This window comes from Haemaphysalis longicornis, unplaced genomic scaffold (genome assembly GCF_048455015.1).
Source record: "Haemaphysalis longicornis isolate Haplotype H1 unplaced genomic scaffold, Haemaphysalis longicornis Haplotype H1 scaffold_13, whole genome shotgun sequence".
Lineage (NCBI taxonomy): Eukaryota > Metazoa > Arthropoda > Arachnida > Ixodida > Ixodidae > Haemaphysalis > Haemaphysalis longicornis.
This window is the reverse complement of record NW_027526233.1, coordinates 90953873-90976279: the sequence shown is the minus strand read 5'-3', so window position 1 is coordinate 90976279 and position 22407 is coordinate 90953873. Positions and strand designations below refer to the sequence as shown.

At 47.5% G+C, this 22407-nt stretch overlaps 3 pseudogenes; 2 read left to right on the top strand and 1 right to left on the bottom strand.

The window, feature by feature from the left end:
• Positions 1–802: 802 nt before the first annotated feature.
• On the top strand, positions 803–3312 carry LOC144163953 (uncharacterized; annotated as a pseudogene).
• A 1016-nt stretch (positions 3313–4328) lies between these two features.
• On the top strand, positions 4329–5420 carry LOC144163952 (uncharacterized; annotated as a pseudogene).
• A 6150-nt stretch (positions 5421–11570) lies between these two features.
• The window catches only part of LOC144163951 (uncharacterized), a 60840-nt pseudogene continuing 50003 nt past the window's right edge, over positions 11571–22407 (bottom strand).

Below are 22407 nucleotides of genomic sequence, written 5' to 3'. Positions count from 1 at the left end.
CGCGGATATTGGGAAGTTTCACTGAATTACTAGTAGCCATTGCCGTTACTTTGAAGAACGTTGTGGTGGTTCTTTGATTGGGTAGCTCTCTTTCGAGCATAGTCGCCGTTCTCACAAGCGACTGTCCGGAGCGGCATGTCATGCTTGGGCTAATACAGTTTTCACCAATTTATCGCCAGTGCATTGCTGAGTTGTGATCGTAAGGGCGCTTTTCAAAAGAAATGAGTAATGCTTAAACATGGGAAAAAAGTCTTTGCCTGCTGAACACCCCTTTCACTACTGACCGAGCACCTTCCCGCAGGGCAAGCCATATGCTTATTCAAATACACATACTCACCAGCAGCTAAAACTTACTCACGACCACCAGAATGGTCCTTGTAAAAAACAAAGTCAGATATGGGTGAAAAACCACGATAATGCCGTGAAAAATTGTTCTAGGTATCGTAAGCGGTTACGCATACTACAGCGGCGATCAAATAACTTCTGCAACAGTAAACGTTTACAATGGGAACCAGTCTCGGAGGGACTAGGCAGCCTATATGCGCCGCGCCGTCGTTGTTTAGGCTTGTGCCACTCTTTGACACATCTCGTGCCACTTTCCGCGGCAGCGTTGCAAGAACACGTTGCCATAGTAACTGGGCAGACACGGCGCCATGTTGTTTCCCAGTTGCTGCACTGCCGCCGCGTGCGCAGGGCTGCGTGCTTGCCGCCTGTGACTCGCGGTGACTTTTGTTGACCACGGGAAGCTTTTCATAACCATGACAGCTCGGCGAACGTGTTGGGAGCTTTATGAGCACCGTAAATGCCCGGCTGTTGCGCTCCGCAATGTACGAACTATTGCAGAAAAGGCACACGGATGTTTCGCTTCACGGCCAGCCCGAACCGAAGAAAGCGCTGTCTCGCTCAACTGAATAGGGATGGCTGGGAGGCCACTGCTGCTTCTCATTTTTGTGCTTTGAGTATTGCACCTCGCTTTACGTTTTTCGCACGCGTACTTGCAGCTGTATTCTAATATTTAAAGTCTCTGCACCTGAAACGCTTTCAGAAAGCGTTGTCGAGGCCTCGGAGTCTCCTCCGTCGCCGCAGCGCCGTTGAGCGCTGGTAGCGGAGGCCATGGCCTGTTTTGATGGCTTCCAGCGACGGCTGCACGTAGCCGAGCGGCAATTTGGCGTGCGAATGCAGCGTGCGTGCACGTGGATGCCTTGTGGGGTTCGATTATGCCGATTTACGCACGCACCAAACCATCATCATCATCATCACCAGCCTATCCACGCCCACTGCAGGGAAAAAGCCTCTCCAATTATTCTCCAATTACCTCGGTCCTGTGCCAACTGTGACCAATTTATCCCTGCAAACTTCTTGATCTCATCGGCCCATCTAACATTCTGCCACCCCCTGCAACGCTTGCCTTCTCTAGGGATCCACTCTATTACCCTTAATGAGCAGCGGTTTTCTTGCCGCCCTGCCCACGTCCATTTCTTCTTCTTAATTTCTACTAATATGTCTTTAACACCAGTTTGCTCCCTGACCCACTCCGCTCTCTTCTTGTCCCTTAATGTTACACCTATCATTTTCCGCTCCATTGCCCGCTGAGTCATTCTCAATTGAAGTTGAACCCTCTTAGTGAGCCTCCAAGTTTCTGCCCCGTAGGTGAGCACCGGTAAGATGCACCTCAAACATGAATGATCAAAACTGAACCTGGTTATAAAACATGCCCGAAAGGCCCGGACAGTTTACGCTTGCGACAAAAAAGGCCCGATTCTCGTCACTGCGACAAAAATTGGTCGAGACCAAGCGACAAAAGCGATCGCTGGGCGACTGCCCAATCTTCGAACGCGCTGTAATTCAGAATATTAGCTCATCGCTAAGCTGCGTTCGGCACCCGACTTAGAAACTGCCGTGTGCTGGATATTCATCTTGTCACCGAAAAAATTGTCGCCTGTGTGACCCCTGCGTTTAGGGGTCACTAAAGACTCCAAAAATATCTGTGGCGAACCGCCCCATACTAATTCCTGTACTGCATTTGTTGGATGGCATTATCAAATACAATTCCTAAAGTTAAAACTGAACAAACGCGCGAGAGCGAGGATTCTGCCTCGTGAGTGACTAATTCAAATGCATTTGTGGTTTTCGAATATCGTTTTAAGGATTGACTTTTTTATGTTAGGCCGATTTTGAAGATTGAAGTCTTGAGCAGCACCGACAAGATGGACTGAAGAAGCTGAGGCCGAATGCTGTCCAAACTCTCTTTCGGTATCGTGGTAAGAACATATGTGAAATCATTATATAAAGCGGTAAAATGGACACAAATTTAATTTCCCTTTGAACTTGTGAATCTAATTTGGGTCATTCAGAGAAAAGCTAAACTCAGCTAAATGTATTACCTCAATTGAACTGCGGCGTTTTGCTCTTATTTTAGTTTACTCCGAACACCTATAATGAACAGTAATATGACTTGTGCGGTGCAGGTCATGCAGGGAAGGGCGTGATAACATTTTTCTTATACTTTTCAGTCTGAAAAGTGATAATAAGCATTGGAACTGTTTGTAAGTAAAAAAGCATGGGAAAACATGTTATCGTAGTAATGTTTGTATGCTTAATTTTTTCCACCTGCTCCAAAACACTGGAAGTCCCCGCAGAAGCGCTCTTCTGCCATGAAACCTGCGAATTCTTCTAACACCAAACGTGTTTGAACATGTGGACACGTTCCACAGCTGCCTATGGATCCTTGCGACATAACGAGGTCTGAGCACGGTGTGCAGTTGAGTGCTCATGCTTCAGAAGCCGTTTTTTAGCCAGATGCTCTTTCTTATGACCCTGCGGAATACGGGGAGGTGATCTTCCAGAAGCCCACTCTGACACGTTTACCCACCAACAATGCAGCATCAGTACCAGCCATCCTGGGCCCAGGCTTGCTCACGCATTGCAAGCTTTCTCATTTCCTCTACCGCCGACGAACAACATAGAACGTGATGCGGACAGTGCTGCCGAGTGTAGGTTGGAGTGTACATCTGTGTGTGTGCCCCTGCCATTTCTTCCTCCAGCCAATGATGAAGACAGCACTGGTGAGTTTCCGTGTCATCATGAGAGAGTACCCGCCTCTCCACCACACCTGTCTGCCAAAAATGTAGCAAGCGACACAAACGGTACTGCAGGTGCGTCCGTAGCCATTCTGAAACAGCTCCCTCCCAACACCATAGCAAATGGTGCATGTCTCACTCCTCCACAAGAGCAGCCAACCACGGCAGCTGCGTTGATGTTTGGAAGCAGCCCAACTCGCTCATTGTCGATGTTGCATCGGAAAAATTCTGAGCTTCCTAAAAAAGGCCGACTTAAGCAGAAGGTGTAAAAACATCGTAAAACTGCAAAAGCAGAATATGTCAAAAATACGGAGTCTAAACAAGAAACAAAGGTTAACTTAGCAAGAACTGAACGCATTAAGATCATCAAAATTTCTTGCTGAAGATCAAACGAAGGCTAACAACAACAAAAGGCAGGGTTCGCCAGTGGTCATTTCACAGTATACGCGTAGCCCTCCAAAAAAAGCACGCATGTGGTAGAACAGGCTACGAATTGCTGAGTTCTCGGTCATACTCAGTGCCATCTAAACGGACACTGATTCGAAGAATGCAAAACATTCGCTTTTTCCTGGCGTACTTACTGAAGTGCAGGATGTTTTAAATCGAAAGGCAGAAACAATGGAATACATTCAGAAAGATTCCGTGCTTTTCATGGATGAGATGGAAATTAGTCAAGGGTTTGAACATAACCGCTCTTTGGATGGCCTTTTTGTGGGTTCGACACTCCCAGATTCAACTGAGAATATTTCAAACCATGCTCTCGTGTTTATGATTAGAGTTCTGAACACGAGGTGGAACAGGTCATAGCTTACCACTTCACTGGTAGTTCTACTGACGGAAGACTTTTAAAGGAGCTTATATTTCATTTATTTGCGCATTGTTTTGAGGTGTCCCTGAGAGTTGTTGTAACAAGTGACATGACAAATGCCAACAGGAAACTGTGGCAGCTGCTTGAGTTTTCAAGCCCCAGGTACTCGGAAACTGTCTGCTCTTGACCACATGCTCACTTGGATGATAGGTAGCTGTATTTTATGGCCGATCATGCTCACGTTTTGAAAAACATTCGTGGGCAGCTCTCCGTTAAGGAAGTTTTACCCCGAGGAAGGTGACGACAGAGGAGCATTGCAACCCAGGAAAAACTGTCAGCCTTGAACATGTTGAGGCTGTTCTCAAATATGATAGCAAAATGACCTCGAAATCACTAACAAGCTGTCGGACATACATGTCAGCGATGGATATTTCGCAAAAATGAAAGTAAACATCGCAGTGCAGTTGTTCCGCAAAGCACCTCCTATCATTCGGTATCTAATCAAGCTTAAACTCTTGGACCCAGAAGCTGAAGCAACTGCTTGGTTTTTTTACCTTGCGAGTAAGTGGTACACTTTGATGTCATCAGGAAACCCCGTCGCTGCTTTAAGCCATTTTGACCGTGCAAAGCACCAGAAATCAGATGTAACATGGCCTCTGGCATGTGCTACGTTCACTCAGTTGAACATGGGAGCAAGTGCACATTAGAAGCCGGCGCAGGTCGGTCTTTTGGTGTCGACGACTGTTGCGCTGCGCCTGTCAGAGGAGCACCTGGAAAGGCGCGGATACTTGTACCTCCTCACTTCTAGGTTGATACAAGACTGCCTGGAAAATATTTTTCAGTTGTGAGATTGAAGAATCCAGTTCCAAGTGCGTATCATGTTAAATGCGCACTGAAGGCCATTTGTTCAGCCAGTTTGTAAACACCCCTAACACTTGGAGCTACAACATTAAAGACAGCAGTCATCTGGCTGACTGCTTGACCCAAGCTTAAAAAAGCTAGAAGAAGACCCCATTTAGCAGGCTGAGGAGTGAGAAAACTTGTTCGGGATCGGACTGACGGAAGCACAGTGCGACATCGTAGCTTACATCGGTGGTTCACTTCTGAAGTCTGTATTAAAATCTATAGACAACTGCAAAGTCCGTAAAGCGGTACTGACTGACAGTGCTTCATGGAAATACAGCAGCCTCATCCAGTTGAAGGAGTACGTTAGAAATGCCGGAAATCTCATCCAGCCTGATAATTTTGATGAATTGTGAAGAAACTTCAAAACTTTTGCTGAAATGGATCAATTCATAAAGCTCAAAAAGCACTTTTCAAGCATTCTTCGTGGCCTGTAAAAGTCTAAAAATGTTCTTGGGATGTTGCAGTTTGTACAAGCCTACTGAAGAGAAGCTGCTTCTCGAAAAGTATGTCAGAACAAGACTAAAGATTTACCTCACGCAGCAGCATGCACACAGAGTAAATGGGGCAGTGAGCAAAACCTATGCTGCGGCAAACTTGCAGTAGTTCTGCAGCCAGCTACACAGTAGAGCATGCGCAGCTGCGATCAATTTTTTTATGTGAGGACACTTTAAGGACTTGAGTGGTACGTTCAATCGTAATACTGGACTGCGCCTACGTTAAGGACTCCATGCAACTTCATTGCCGTACAATGACGATGAAGGAAAATTGATGGCCTTTTTGTGTCATTTACATCATAGTGTGTTCAAAATAGTTGTGAAATATTTTCCTGCTAACATTTTTCGCTGTTCCTTAACCTGCTCGAAAAAGGCATTGAAAACCAAGAACACCGGTGGGCCTTTATTCACATTGCGCCTTTCTCTCGACACATTGTTCTCCATTGTGTCAGTTTCTCGCGGCGTGTTTTTATTCTTCACTAATGTCATGTAATTTTTAGTGGGGTAATTTAAATGACCCCTCTTGGGCTTGGGGGATTTTCTTATCGATTGATTTTTCTATTATTTTAGTTCATGTGTGTGTACGTGCTTAAAGTACTACTTATGCAGACGTCGTCAAATGCTTTCTGAGTGTGATAAGTGTAGCAAGCGGTATTCTTCTCTAATTGTTTTCTCCTTCATTAGTTATCTCTGCGTTGGTCTCATCAGCATTGTCCACCTGTGTAGCCCATCGTCGCTTTTATCTTCCTCGTTGCGTGTGTGTTCAGTTTTTTTAACAGCTCCATTGAAAAAAAGACAGAAATGGGTGATATCACTTTGACATCACCGCTACGTAAAGTGCTTGTTGAAAGTCCACGCCTTTATTACCTCGGACACGTTTACTTTGTGTGTTTGTTGGATTTCCAATGTATCCCTGTTGTTCGAGAAGGGGGCCACGCAAGCACTGCAATAAAATAATTTTACGTGAAGTTTTTCTTCCTCCATCGTGCGTGTAATAAAAGTACGCTTCAAGGCAAGCTGACCTAAATGTTCAGCCATAGATGTAATATTTTGTGTTGCCACCTCAGCAATATTTTGGGTAATGTGCGTAAACGTGTTAAATTAGACATTGGTCACGTTAAGGTGCCCAGTTTGGGCAGAGCCATTCAAGCATAGGCTGGGAGGTCCGTGCACATGCAATTGCCTAAACAAGAATCTTTCCGGGTTAAAAAAGACGGTGATGTAAGGCGACAAAAAATCCCCGGCCATTCAACTAACGTGAAACCTGGAGAAAGGCAAAGCATGTGAAGTACAAGTGTACGCTCGGCGCTTTGGCCTTTTTGCCACGGAGATAAAACCGTTGGGGGTAGAGGGATACAGCTTTTCTTGAAGCGCAGCGCGTTTCAACGCGAGGCGTTGCAAAACGAGAAGTGCGCTAGTACGCGTTACGTACTAGCGCAAGGCATAAACGAGTGTCCCCGTGTTTTATTGCCGTGACTACATTGACGATGACATGAGACGGCGACAGCCCGAGCCACTAAGGGGATTCGACCCTAAAAGAGACGTGTTGCTTCAGTGCCCCAAGGACATGAAACGTTGGTGACACAACCGGCGGAAGAATGCTTGCATGTCAGTAGGTAATTTTGGTATGTATGTTCTGCTTGCCACCGAACAGACCTGTGAAAAACATTTGCACCGTAGCACATTTCTGCTTGCGATAAAATAAGATACACCTGCTATGGGCCACATCGAGCTGTAGGCACGAAAAATCGCGTAGTCGCGTGCTTCTACGTACAACTAGTGCCTCCAAAGGAGGCACTGGCAAGCTTTTACAAAGGACGTGAATGCCGCATGAAACGATTTATCGCAAGATCTCAACTGTTGCCAGCAGCAATAAGTTTTTGGAAAGCTGCTTGGCGAAAACCACTAACCACGCACAATCGTTTCGAAGCAGGTCGTGATAGAGATAGCCTGTTCCGCGCCTCCGTAGGCTCGGCGCATGCCGGCCGCCACAGCCACCTTGGACTCTGCTGTCGCCACCCTAAACGACGAAAGCGCTGCGCTATGTAGGCTCCCTAGGAGGGACGTGTTTTTTCGCAACAGCGCCCCTTCCAACCAGCTACAACCGTCGGCTTGCAGGGCAGTTTGTGTTTGGTGACAATGTTAAAAATGATCGTGGGAGAGCGCCCTTTGTTTCGGGAAATCAAATATTTCACCCCTAAATGCACACTTTCCCTGCACTAAGGGTGACGCTTCAACGCGGGCATACCACATACTAAAGGTATTGAGAACGAGCTAAGCAACAAGGTGGCGTGGCGCTTAGAGAGCCTGAGTCCCAATGTATGCACTTACATAAACAAAGGCATAGCAGGTGATCACTGGTAGTTTCGATCCAGGCTTTTTCGATCGAATGCCGGCGTGAGAAAATACACAATACGCCGAGCTTTATACCTGGGAATTACTACTAAGCACTAAGTCGTCTACAAAATTAGCTATGTGAACTCGTTTTGCAGCAGGGCATTGCATGGATAAGAGTACACTGATATCGTGTGCAAAATTAGGACCTTCAAAAGTATACCCCAGGCTTTTTATTGCAGCACGCCGACAAAATAGTGCAACGGCCATTAAGATATTTGCCTGAATATATTGTGCCCCTTAAAACGCAGCTTTCAGCGGCTCACTGACTTCTTCTGTACACAAGCAAAAACTCGCTACAGAAAGCAGGCTACTTGTGAGGAAGACGGTGATCTTGTGTAAAAGGAAGAAAACAACGCAAACTTTGCTGGGATTTTACATGTGGTGCTCGCGTTAAGAATATGACATTTTTTCGAATCAGGCTTTCCAGCAAGGTCGGAGCACTTAAGATCTGGAGAGGAATTCATGAACGCGCAAAACTGCGATATAAAAACCTTGAGCCCTCGACAAAGACGGTGGAAAGGGAATTCACGCGAATTGAAATGGCGATGTGTCGAGGTAAAAGTGCTGGCATAAGATGCTAAACTGCACTTGATTCTTCAAAGATACACGAGTCAAGAGTCGAGGGACAAACCTAGACGACAGCCAAGACATCCGTAAGCATAAATGGCGAGTTTAAACATCGTCGTTGTTAGTCGGAGGGCTGCATGAATTTTGATAAACAACTACTGCAACTAGCTTAATGCATTACACTGAGCCGCGTACACAATCGACTGTTCTTACGAGTTTTTTGTTTTAATGGTTGTTTGTGAGAGCATGACAAGTGAGTAGTCAAGAAAACGCCGCATTTAGCAGCTTTTCCATAGCCGACAGAGGCTGCGTAAAATGCTTCTGGTCCCTTCACGTTTGCAATTTTTTTATGCCAGCTAAGCCCACTGTGTGGAACTGAGGCACACTTTACTTCATGCGATGCCTGTTTTCTTCCGACGCCAAGTTGGAATCCAAGACCAGTGTAATCATCTTTATAGCCGTGTTTTGGCTGTAAGTCGGCCGGCGTCGCTTAAATGCGCATTACCTCTAACCTTTTCTTTCAGTTTATGAGAAGTCAACTCTCTTAAAATAACCTCGTAGATATTCATTGTGGTCACAACTCAGCAGTCAGATATGTCTGTAGAAATTCAGAGGTATCACGCGGAAGTACGGCCGTATTTTTTAAAATGATTTCGGTATTAGAGCAGGCCATTAGGATATGGAAGGCATGCGAATTGCAACATTGTGAAACGCTTACACCAATGATGGGGTGTCATTATATTTATACAGACATTGGGAAGGGTAATCAGTGCTTTGTCGTTTTTGTTCCACACTACGTTTAGTTTTCTCCGTTTTCGCACTGACCTTGATCGCAATCCTTGTGCTGTGCTGCCTTGACAAAGAGCGGTTCTTTTCCTGTCCCCTTGAAATAATTTATTTTCAAATGCAAGGCAGCAAACACCTGTTATTAGCGAGTATTGCCACTTTCGAAGGTGGAAAAATCAAGCGTATTGCTGCCTCTAGTTCAACTTTTATACAACACCATTGGCCACACTCTCCAAACCCCGTTACAGTAAATGCATACATCCCGTTTAAAATTGACAACTTCTTGATTACCATGACATGTGAAACCCGACTTGACTAATATTTTTATCTTCCAAAGAGGCTTGGTCATGCTGCTGGTTAATACAGTATTACTATACCTTTCGGGGACAGTATATGCAATACTTCTTTTAGAAAAGTCAAAACTACTGCCTCCATATAACCCATGGGAAGATGTCCCCAAACCGCTTTTTATGGTACGGATGTACCAGTGTTTCAGGATTGTAATCGGGTAAGTGATATTTTCGCGTATATTTAATCCTGTGTGCGCTTTCGGCTGCAGTCTAATATGTTCCCAATGCAGCCTACAGCCTACGCACTAAAAAGGGAGATTTCTGAGTTTTCCCGCGCTTGGTATTAGTGGAAAGGTAATTTTTGAAATATTTTTAGTGTTCTATCGCTGTGTTCACGTAGTTCATGCGTTCAAAATGTGGTGCTAGCGAGGTAGCAGCACATTTTTTTTTCACTTTTCACTACAAGTTTTTTCACTTTTTGTCATAACTGGGGGCCGACTTTGCGTACATTTGTTTAGTTTTGGCATTTGCTTCCAGAGTGCGTCCTTCTTTCTACAGGTTTTTATGGTGACGAGGGGGTGCAAATACCTTTTTTTATGGCACACAATCTTTTTAAAGTATTTCAGGCTTTTTAATGTAATGAGTTATTCTGATGGGGGTTGTTATTTCGGTCTAACACTAACTTCAACATGGCTTCTTACGTCCATGTACAGTTATTGTTCTACCAAAGCGTCCCGAGATTTCCAGGGCAACACGAGTCCTCCCGAATGGACAATTCAATGGTGTCGGTGATTTGGCCGGCAACGAGGAGGTGTTTTTCCCAGTATAGGTCTGTTATGGATATTCGCGAGCATTAGATATTTTACATTCAATTGAATTTGATTGAATGTTTTTGAAAATTCTTAAGTAATAAATCTGCTTCAGCATATCTCTACGTAAGTTTGGCGGCAGTGCACGACGCACGGAAGGCTAAAGTTTTACTCTCTTCTTTTCCAGCCACCCGTCCGCGTGTTGGGTGAGCGACCATCGGGCACTAAGCCCCAAGAAAGCGATAAAGCGGTAACGAGATATAGAAGCCAGGGCACGTGCCCAAACTCCACGAAAACGTCCGCTACGTATACAAGTGCTCAGCCGAGACTACAGTTCAGGAGTAATGGCGCTACACTAGAGGATTCACCGCAACTGTGTGGCAATGCCCGTAATTAAGTTATGAATCCAAAGCTATTTTTTTTGCTTTCTGAACTAAAAGACGCGGTACAGTAATGAAAGGAGAGTATTGATGCTAATGATTTTCTAGGGGAGGTTGAGACCTTTACCTGGGGAATGCTAACAAGCATTCCCCCATGGGCGTCGGTAGTTGTTTCCAAAGAGGTTCTTTCCCCCCCCCCAACCCATCCAGAATATTTCTCCCGCCCCTTGCCCATTTCCCCTTTCCCCTCAATACCTTGCATCTGTCCCCCTCCAGACAAACTCCTGCCGACACCCATACACTCGCCTAGATATTTTTAAACCTTTTGTCTTAGAGTGCTGTAAAACAGTTTCTGGGTTAGCACCATATAATTGTAAATACAATTTGTGAATACATCCCTCTGTTGCCAGCACACAATATTTATATTCAGCATAAAACGTTAAAAAAACGCCTTATTCTACTGTAAGCTAAGTCCTCGCAGCTTCAGGGTTTTTATTTCTTTCCTCTACAATTGACGCAAGAGAAGACAATATATGGTGGTGTTTGTAAATAGAATAAATACAAGATGATCTACTGGTATTGTCGAATCTTTGCAAACTACTAGTATTTTTAAAGTACACCTTTCCATAAACAAAAAGATGATGTGTGTTATCTGCAGGCTTTTTACCAATAATAAAATACTTTCTACATTCTTGGAGGGGTTAAGGGCATTTGCATGTTGTAGCAATGAATAATGCTTAAGAAGGCATATTTAGTTGGATCTTTGATGTTAATTACAGGTTTATTGCATATTACAAGTCTAAAAAAGAAAACATTCATATTTTTCCCTCAATACAAGGGTATTCGAGCACTGAACATCGTGAGTCACTATAATTGAAGGGCTAGCCAAAGTCGGTTTCCCAAAATATGAAGTATCAGTGCTGGGCGGGCTATCGAGGAATGATTTTGGAAAAGGCGACAGAGCTTCCTACGCGGCGTAAACTGAGCTGTGGTTAATGCACTGGGGAGAGAAACGCCACTGGCGTAAGAGCACCAGGGAAGGGCTCTTATCAACTACGCCAGAAGAGATAGGCCACACCATGACATGCAGGAATGTATGTACAGCAGGAACAGGAGGTTCCTGGCCATGCCCATGGAGCAGATCGAGTTTTCCTGTGTGTTGTCCTGCGGCTGTTCAAGTGATGACGGCTCGATGCTGCAACCTTCAAAAGAGAATAACACGGGAGATCGCTAAAGTTCTACCCAGGCTTTCTCATTCGCTTTTGAGAAAGTTCTTAGCCTGCCGAATAATTTCTCTTCGACGTTTTTTCAGGGATCAGTCAATGCTCCTTAAGGCAACATCGGTGTCTGTCAGTTTTTTGCGCACAAACGTGAGCTATAGGACATAATACTGAGAAGGAATACTTGCTATGTGTACAAAGAGTATTTTTTAAAAAACCACATATCAGCGCGCTGCGAGTAGTGGCAACCACACTGCCCTAAGAAATAGAAAAAAAAAATCAGTTTTCAAGTAGTCCGGACAGTCAACACTTTCAAAAACAACTGTCTGTGGTGGTGAAACACGGTACTCCAAAATCAATCCACAGAAATTTCTATGGTGTTCACAGAGACAGTTCAGAAATTACCTGCAACTCAATGCGGTACAATAGTTATGCGCATGGTGTTGTTCATTACTACTATGAAGCGCGGGGACCAGCGTAACAGGAACACTTCTTCACCTACAACTGCCAGCTCATTTTGTAAGTGATTCAGAAGAATAGACTGCACACGCCACAGCAGTGGAAACACCACCCGTTGTAGTCAGGCGCGAAGGCACGCGGTATCAGGATTTCGCCACGATATAAAGCAACACCACAGATCAGTAACATCACGAACACGTTATTTGAATGTGTGCTCATTCGAAGTGTGAGACAAAACAACCTGCTTAACACAGTCCAAAATGTTACTGCTATACGACACTGAAACAAGGCATGTTTTAATGTTTCACTGTGCCCGCCGTGCGGGCACCATGAGGAACGCACAACTCCGAATATCGCCAGACGGTCACACTGGTCACACGTCGAAAGAACGTCCCAGCCACGCAACCATAAGAAATCCCGAACATTATATGGAAGTTCCGTCGAAGTCAGCTGATGCCAACGGATGCTACGTGATCTTTCTATTTGTTGATTGTATAACTGATTTATTGCAAATTTTTTGCACACTTCGCTTGCAGCTCTTCCATTAAAATTTACGCTTGACAAGGTAGACTGGACGTTTCTCAGCGTTTTGACTGTTCATAGGCATAAAATGGGTGTGACTTCACGGCAAAAGGTCCTGCCATGCGTGCGTCATAAAAAATTGAGCGGGACGTTCCCCGAAAGTATTGCAGCAGCGCTCTCCCAGAGTACTCCGTTGCGTCTACAAGGTCTAACATGGCGTGTGCGGCCAGCGCGCTACACGTAGTTTTCAAGCAAGGCACACTGAAACCACCCATTCACTTGGTCAGTCCCAACAGCGCACACGACACTGTTTCTGTCTTTCCCGCCCAAAAGAACGACCCAAACGTTTTGGCGAGCTCACGGGTGAAATGGCGTGGCGATTTCGCTACGCGTGCTACATAATAAGCGCCGCTGAGACAGACATATTTCTGTAGCTCCGGCTTGCGAGGGAAGTCTCAAGTTTGATGCAACTGCAAAACGCTGCTCCGCTGTCTCAAGGAGGAGCTTCTGTGTACTACGCGCCAATTCTTCCTAGGACTAGAAAACCACACCAAGTACTGGAACACCTGTAACACATTCTATGTCGTCCGCCGGGGCAGACACCAACGTGCTGAAGCGCTCCACCATACTTTTGCTCCCGTCCAGACGAGCTCCAGACAGGTCACCGTACTCGTTGAACAGCTGTATCAATGCTTGATAGCTGACCACGTCCCTTATGAACAGGGACACATAGTCCGCATTCGGAGACACCTTGATTTCGCCTATGCCTGGCAACAGGAAGGCGTGGATGGCGGTGTTTTTTATCAAAACAGCGAACTAGCGGGTCCACAGAAATGCTAAAGAGTAGAGGCGACAAAGAGCAGCCTTGCCTTATCCCATGGGTGACAGAGACCGAACTACTAGTTAACTCATTGTCAAGGAGTCTAACTCTCACGTTTCAGTACAGCAGCTCGGGGTCTAACTCTCACGTTTCAGTACAGCAGCTCGAGCATTGTTAGAAAGTTTGGTGGAAAGCCGTATTAACGCAAAACACCTCACCTGCCAGGTATCGATGTTCTACTCTGTCGAAGGCTTTCGCTTGATCTAGGGAGATGAAGCATCAAGTGGTGCCATTCTTTGTCGCATAGCTGAATAAATTGCCCGTTATTGCCAGGGACGATAAAATCGTGCGACCTGTCATGCTGCACGTTTGCGCTTCGGTGATAATATCAGGAAAAACGGAATGCAAAATATCAGTCAAAATATCAGGCGAACCCTCACGGAAGGATTCTGGCCTTATTCCTCGGAGAAGAAAGCGGTTCACCATATCGAGGAGGGCACCCTGAATCGCCGCGGAAAATGTCTTGTGAAACCCTGCAGGAATCCTGTCAGGCCCAGGCGTCGACCCTACATTCAGTTTATTAGCACACTCGCAGAGTTCATCAGCATCCACGGGAGCACACAGCGACTTAACAAGGTGATCAGCAACACACGTTAGCCCTCCGTAAGCTTTTCCTCAAAATCCCCAGCATCAGATGACGCATTCTCGGCAGAGAAATAGTTCGCGAAATGTCACACGAAGACATTGGCTATACCTTCAGGCCTCGTGCTAACTGTCAGCGATTGTTATCTCTGTGAAAGTAGCGAACACGTCCTCGTCTAGCCAGCCAGCTCTAACATGGCTGATAACAGAGGGGTCCGAGACGTGCTTGCCCAAGATCTGTGCTTGGCTCGCTGCTTGTGATGATTGCCGTAAGAGGGAGTCGTAGCAGGTTGATATATACCCGCAGGTCCTTTAGCAGGTTGATATAGTCCCGCATCACGAAGGTTAAGGTGCCCCCTCTCTGTACGATGTGGAGCCTCTACAGCTTGCCGTTAGACGTGGCCGTGATGCGCTCCTTGCGCGCATGACCCCCCTTTATTAAACGCACACACCTGTGGTTCTTGAACTCTTCCCAACCCAGAGAACCGAACTGGCACAGAGCAGTGAAAGAATTATTAGATAATGCTGAACTGTCTGTATCGATATGCAGACACTTGTCTATTTGCCACAGCTGGTGGCGGGGCGCCAAGGTTAAGAATCGCTAACACTGGCCGATGATTGGACACGCGACGATCCCCATTTGAGGAGGAGAGGACGGCAAAGCATTCCACGTAGACGCTCTGCTCGGGTGGAAAGTAAAGCTTATCTTGCCGACTACCAAATTGTCCTCTTCCCCAAGTGGCGACAAACCTGTCGCCGCGGAGCTGCACCCAGAATCGAAGAGATGAATTTGGCCACTCAGGTCAATTACTCGCGGGAACTGCGATAGGGTCGACCTCACACACGTCCCAATACATTACGCTGAGGGTCGGTTACACAATTAAAATCACCCACCAAAACTGTCGGGTAATGTTCGGGCATGCATGCATCAAGGGATGCGAAAAAAAGGAAGAGTCAGAGTGCTGCTGGGTGCGTACACAGCTACAGCTCGGACGCGACGAGCAAGCAAGAAAAAAATCAACAGCAAGCACGCGCCCTCCGATCCCGGAAGTACAAGGAGCCTTCCCACGCAAGCTCTCATGGAGAAATACAACGCCTACACCCGAGGCAATCCTGTCCGACAGGGCAAAAAAGCTTGCACGCAAAAGTGTTCGCAAAACAAAAAAATTCGCGTGCAGTTTGAAAATCGCACTCCTGCAAAAAGAGAAGGTCACCGTGTTAGTGCACCACCGTGTTAGTGCATCCGAGGTTAGTACATCACCTCTCTCTGTTTGGCGAAGTCCCGAAAGCGATGGACATTCAAAGTAAGAAAACGCACCAGCATAAATGCGATAAGTGCACAAACCACAATAACCCTCCCATGTTCACACCTCACACTCTGCGGAGGGCACGTCGACTTCGACGCCCGGTTTCTTGTGGTCGTCGGCATCATCGCTGTCAGATGACGACGACAGCAACGCCCGTTTGGCCGGATCTAGGCCATCCGGTAGAGAGGATCGGGGAGGAAGCAAGACGTGAACCTGGTTGATCGGGTTTGCGAGGCGAGGGTAGGTCACCACGAGGGAGGGCCAGCAGTGCGAGGATCGTCAGTGCCTCCCGCATCACCCGAGACCGCCGAAGAAGGCTGACATTGCTTGGTGCACGTTTCGAGCCGCTGCAGGAGATTTGGAGAACCCAGTAGATCGGCGACCTGACTGACAGGATTGGCGAGACGGGAGTCGTTAACCTTGGGTGTAGGAGCAGCACTGGTACTGGCTGTACTGTGACCAGCTACAGGCAACTTAGAGGCTGGACTAGAACTGCCAAGCGCTGCCTTGCCGCTTGTGCCGGTTTTGCTTTGTTCCTTCCGGTGGCTGCGCGAGCACTCGAGGAACGAGGGAGAGCAATGTTCTTCTCCATTAAACGCCCTGGCTCGCGCTGAGGATGCTCCGTGATGTCACTGCTCTCGAAAGAGCTGGGGTACTTGAAGATGGAGGTATCGGTCGATGAAGAGGACGTTGCTTCTACCGCAGGTGAAATCTCTTACTCCCCCGCACGGGGCACCTTGAGCAATCTTGGTGACGGTACTGGCGATACCGCGGACCCCGAGCCCCCAAACATACGCTGGATCCAACCGTGGCAATGTGTTTATAGGTGAAGGGTTAGAAACCATGAACGGTGGCCGTCGGAGCCCAGGTCAAGCTCCGGCGGATGGGCTCCCTGTCTGTTCACCAGGCAGGGAGCTCCGGGACCTCTTTGGCTACCAGGGTAAGGTCAAAGAAGAAAGTACCCCCGTCTCCCTGCTTTCCAATGTGTCATATGGCATTTTCCAAACCCCCCCCCAAACGTGATCGGCCCCCGAAAAGGGGCCGCACCGAAGTTTCGTACCCACCTCTTTCAACAACTGTCTTGTCAACAACCTCGAATAATTATGCTCGTTTTCTTGTGATTGAGTCAGCTGACTCAGCACGACCTTTCGCTTCCATGTCTGTATTCTTGATATCTAAATTTCTGCAAAGCACCATAGGTGGCAAATATCAAGCTAAAAAGCTCAGGACCGGAGAAATCCTGGTAGAAGTCAATGCTGAACAACAAGCCCACACTCTTCTTGCACCAACCCGCATCCATGATCTGGACATCAGGGTCACGCCCCACAGGAGCCTAAACAGCTCCCAGGGTGTGATTTCTGAGACAGATCTCCTGACGGAAACAGATGCAGATCTTCTCGCAGGTCTAAAGGATCAGGGCGTCACAGCTGTGCGGCGCATCACGATGCGCAGGGATGACAAGATAATCCCCACCAAACCCCCGCACGGGGCACCTTGAGCAATCTTGGTGACGGTACTGGCGATACCGCGGACCCCGAGCCCCCAAACATAAGCTGGATCCAACCGTGGCGATGTGTTTATAGGTGGAGGGTTAGAAACCACGAACGGTGGCCGTCGGAGCCCAGGTCAAGCTCCGGCGGATGGGCTCCCTGTCTGTCTACCAGGCAGGGAGCTCCGGGACCTCTTTGGCTACCAGGGTAAGGTCAAAGAAGAAAGTACCCCAGTCTCCCTGCTTTTATACTATGCTCTATGGCATTTTCAAACCCCCCCCCAAACGTGATCGGTCCCTGAAAAGGGGCCGCACCGAAGTATCTTTTCCCCAATTGCCATCTTTAACATTTCCTGAACCGGATAATTTCTCTCGATTTCTTGTGATGGAATCGCTCAATCCAACCCACCCTCTAGCATCTCAGTCAGTCTTCTTGATCGCCAAGTATCTTGAAGCCATAGTAGGAAAATCATATAAATGCAAAAAACAAAGGTCTGGTGAACTCCTCATCGAAATAAATGACAAGCAGCAGTCCACGAAGCTTCTAGCTCAGACTAGACTGGCTGATCTAGACATCAGGGTCACACCCCATCGGAGCCTCAACAGCTCCCAGGGTGTGATATCCGAGACAGATCTCTTGAACGAAACGGATGCGGATCTCCTTGCCGGCTTGAAGGATCAGGGCGTCACTGCCGTGAGACGCATCACTATCCGCAGAGACGACAAGGAGATTCCCACCAAGCACATTATCTTGACTTTCGACCGCGCAGTTCTGCCACAACACATCAATGCAGGTTTTATCCGTTGCTCCATCCGTCCCTACATCCCGAACCCGCGGCGCTGTTTTAAGTGCCAGCGGTTCGGGCACGGTACAAACTCCTGCCGTGGCCGAACGACGTGTGCAAAATGCGCGTCGCATGACCATCCGAGTGACAACTGTACATCCGACACCCTCTCTTGTGTGAACTGCGGGGGGGGGGCGCATGCAGCCTACTCCCACAAGTGTGAAAAATTTCAAATGGAAAAGAAGATAATTAACATCAAGGTCACGGAGAACATCACCTTCCCAGAGGCGCGAAAGAGGTTCGCCTCTTTCCCTCTGGGAAGATACGCAGACGCGGCTCGCCGGGGGGCGGAGCGGCGTCTGGTTTCCACAGGGACCCAGTTCAGCGAGTCTGACCTGGTCCCACCCCCGCCCCCCGCTGGGTTGCCTCATGCAGCCCAACCCGGCACCACGCCGCTTGCTGAGGCAGCAGCGGTTGTGGTGCAAACCACTTCTGTCGGGACCGGTGCCGCTCCCGCCTCTGTCTCCCTGTCCTCCAGTCCGTTGGAGGGTACCGAGGTGATGGACACCACGGGCCCCGCACCGGCTCCCACCGCCACCGCACCGCCTGTGCCACCTCTGGCGCCCCCGACGGTGGCGGCTCAAACGAAGGGCTCCCGAAGGGGGGCCAAGTCCGGGGGGCCCGGTCCATCGGGCACCCCTCGGACATCCGACGACGAGATGGATGTTGGGCCGTTCCTGCCTGCAACGCAGCGCAAGGAGCGGCCACCGACTTCCAAGCCTACAGAAAGGCCCAAAAAGCCGAATCCAAGAGTAACAGCCCCGAAAGACGACACATGAACACACACGAACACACACATTCCAGTAATTCTTAAATTTAAATAATGGGAACAGAAAATATCATCCAATGGAACTGCAGAGGCCTCCTTAAAAATCTTGACGATGTGTATGAGATTCTGCATGCCAGTCAGCCAAGTATTATGTGTCTCCAGGAAACCCACCTCAACTCTAAACAAACAAATTTCTTAAATAGGTACATGGTATTCAGAAAGGACAGGGTTGGCTGCACCCACTCCTCAGGAGGTGTGGCCATTATCGCCCGGAAATCATTAGCATGCCACCCTGTCACTTTAAACACTGTCCTCGAGGCTTTAGCGATCCGTACCATAATTTTTAATCGGTTGATAACGGTATGCTCCATTTACATCTCTCCTGATTTTGCACTTCTGAGCTCTGATTTCGAGGCACTGGTTGACCAGCTGCCCGAACCATACATACTAACAGGCGACCTTAATGCGCACAACTCTCTTTGGGGCTCCACCAGAACGGATGCCCGAGGTCGCCTGATAGAGAAGTTCCTTACATCCTCCGGAGCATGCCTTTTCAACAAAAAACAGCCTACATACCATAACATAGGACACAATACATACTCGCATCTTGACTTGGCTATTGGTTCCGCAGTTCTCTTTCCATGTCTTGAGTGGGGTGTGGGCACAGACCCATATGGTAGTGACCATTTCCCCACTTCATTGACGTATATAGGTACAGGCCCGAGCAGTCCATCTTCCCATAAAAGGTTTAATGAATCACTAGCAAACTGGAGCACATTCACACAAACATCTCAACTACACCACACATCCATAGAACACCTACACGTGGAGGAAGCCACCCAACTCGTCACGGCGCACATCCTCGATGCCGCCGAAAAGTCCATTCCCCAGGCCTCCAGTGGGTCCCGCAGCCCAAGGAGGCCCTGGTGGAACGAGGACTGCAGGCGGGCGCGAGAGGCCCAGAACAAGGCGTGGGGTGTCCTTCGCCGGTACCCCACGTCAGACAACCTCATTTCTTTTAAACGGGCAAAGGCTTTAGGGAAGCGAGTGCGTCGTGAGGCGAAAAGGGAGAGTTGGCGCACCTTCCTTACCTCCATCAACTCATACACTGATACACACATAGTCTGGACACGAATACGCAAGCTGAAAGGACAACAAAAAAACAGCCTGCCCCTGGTTAGCACAACAGGGGACACACTCGAAGACCAGGCCAACACACTTGCACAACACTTCGAACACGTGTCCAGCTCATCACACTACACAAACACTTTCATGAAGCACAAAACGTCTGCGGAAAAGAAGTCCCTGCGTGATAGCAAGAAGTCGCACACTTCTTACAATTCTCCTTTTTCAATTCATGAGCTGAAGGTTGCTCTGAGTACATGTAAGCCTTCAGCTCCAGGTGCAGACAAAATCACATACACCATGATACAACACCTACACCCAAACACTCTTGAAACACTCCTACATCTATACAACCACATATGGCTTTCGGGGCACATTCTTCGCTCTTGGAGGGAGGCCATAGTAGTGGCTTTCCTGAAGGAAGGAAAGGACCCTTCCTCTCCTGCTAGCTATCGGCCCATCGCCCTTACAAGCTGCCTTTGCAAGCTCTTCGAGAAGATGATAAACAGGAGACTTGTGTACTTCCTTGAGTACAACGGTCTTCTCGAGGGCTGCCAGGCAGGCTTCAGGGCGGGGCGATCTACAAATGACCAACTTGTCGCCCTTGAATCATACATAAAGGACGCTTTCATCCACAAACAGTTTTGCACAACGGTATTTTTTTACCTTGAGAAGGCATATGACACCGCTTGGCGTTACGGGAACCTAAGTGACCTAAAGTCTTTCGGTGTTTCGGGCCATATGCTCAACACCCTTGCTAGTTATTTGTCCGAAAGAACGTTTCGCGTGAGAGTAGGCAGCGCACTCTCAAGAGTTCATGTGCAAGAAAACGGCGTTCCGCAAGGTGGAGTGCTAAGCTGCACTCTGTTCATAGTTAAAATGAACTCCCTTGGGAAGGCATTGCCACCTACAATTTCTTATTCAATGTATGTAGACGACATCCAGCTATCTTTTAAATCATGTAATATGTCCATCTGTGAGCGTCAAGTCCAGCTCGGTGTCAAAAAACTTGCCAGCTGGGCAGACAAGAACGGTTTTAAAGTTAACCCAGAAAAAAGCACCTGTGTTGTCTTTTCCAGGAGGCGTGGGATCCATCTGGACCCAGACATTATCCTTAATGGCGTATCTATTCCTGTGAGGAAGGAACACAAGTTTTTAGGTGTGGTGCTGGATGAAAGGCTTACGTTCATCCCTCACATTAAACAATTGAAACATAAATGTCTAAAGGCTCTCAACATTCTTAAAATCTTGTCCCACCAGTCGTATGGAACGGATAAGCAACTCCTGTTACGTATTTTCACAAGTCTAGTGGGGTCTAGATTGGACAATGGGAGTGTTGTGTATGGGTCAGCCACTAAAACAGCACTTAAAATGCTCGACCCAGTGCTTCACTTGGGGCTTCGCCTCTCTTGTGGCGCATTCCGTACGAGCCCTGTACAGAGTCTTTACGCAGAGTGTGACAAATGGTGCTTATCACACCAGCGAACCTATGTTGACTTGTTATATGCCTCTAAAATTTCATCAATGGACAACCATCCTTTTAAACCGGTTTTTAATGATACATCCACATCAAAACTCTTTTTAAATCGCCCGACCATTCCTGTTCCCTTCTCGCTCAGAGTAAGGGACGAGGTCACTATTCATGAGGTCTCCTTTGTAGACACATTCAAGTCATCTATCACTGATCTTGTAGCACCATGGCATCTTCGTCCTGTTGCATGTGACTTGTCTTTCTTAAAATACAATAAGAACAGGACACCGAAAAGTGGGATTCTGCAGCATTTCATGTATGTGCAGGATAAATACAAGGCTGCAGAGTTTTTCAGCGATGCATCGAAAACGTTCACTGCAGTGTCTTGTGCGGCGCATGGGCCGAATTTTGAAGCATATAGAACCATGAATGTAAAGACAAGTATTTTTACGGCAGAAGCATATGGCATTTTTCTTGTTTTAAGTCACATAGTTGAACATCATATTCCTAAATCCATCATCTATACAGATTCACTGAGTGTCGTCCGTACATTGTCATCCGGAGAGTCCTCGAAAAACCATGTAGTTAACCTTGTCTTGAAATCAATTGTGCTGGCATATTCTTCAAACCTTGAGGTGACTGTGTGTTGGGTGCCAGGCCACTCTGGCATCGGCGGAAATGAACTGGCGGATGGAATGGCCGCCAATGCTGCACTCCGAAACACAGTAGACATAATAACACTACCTTACACAGACCTCAAGCCACACATAAGACAACACTTGCGCAGAACATGGCAAACACACTGGAATGAACAGACAGACAACAAACTACATGTAATAAAGCCACACTTGGGACGGTACACATCTGACTCACACAACAGACACACGGAAGTCGCCTTGGGTAGGCTGCGGATAGGGCACACCCATGCGACGCACTCGTATCTGCTGACGGGATCTCCTAGACCCCAGTGCGGCCGGGGCGGAGAGGCCCTATCCGTAGTGCACATACTAATCACATGCAAGGCACTTCACACAACACGACACAAACACTTCAGAGAATTCTACAGACAACATATTCCCCTACATCCATCTTTTTTCCTAGGTGACGATGCCATTGTTTCCGTCAAACGTGTGTTTGAGTATCTGTCAGAAGTCAAGTTTTTAAACCTCATTTCCTATCACGCATCATGAAATCTGGCCCTTTACACCAGCCATCCTCACT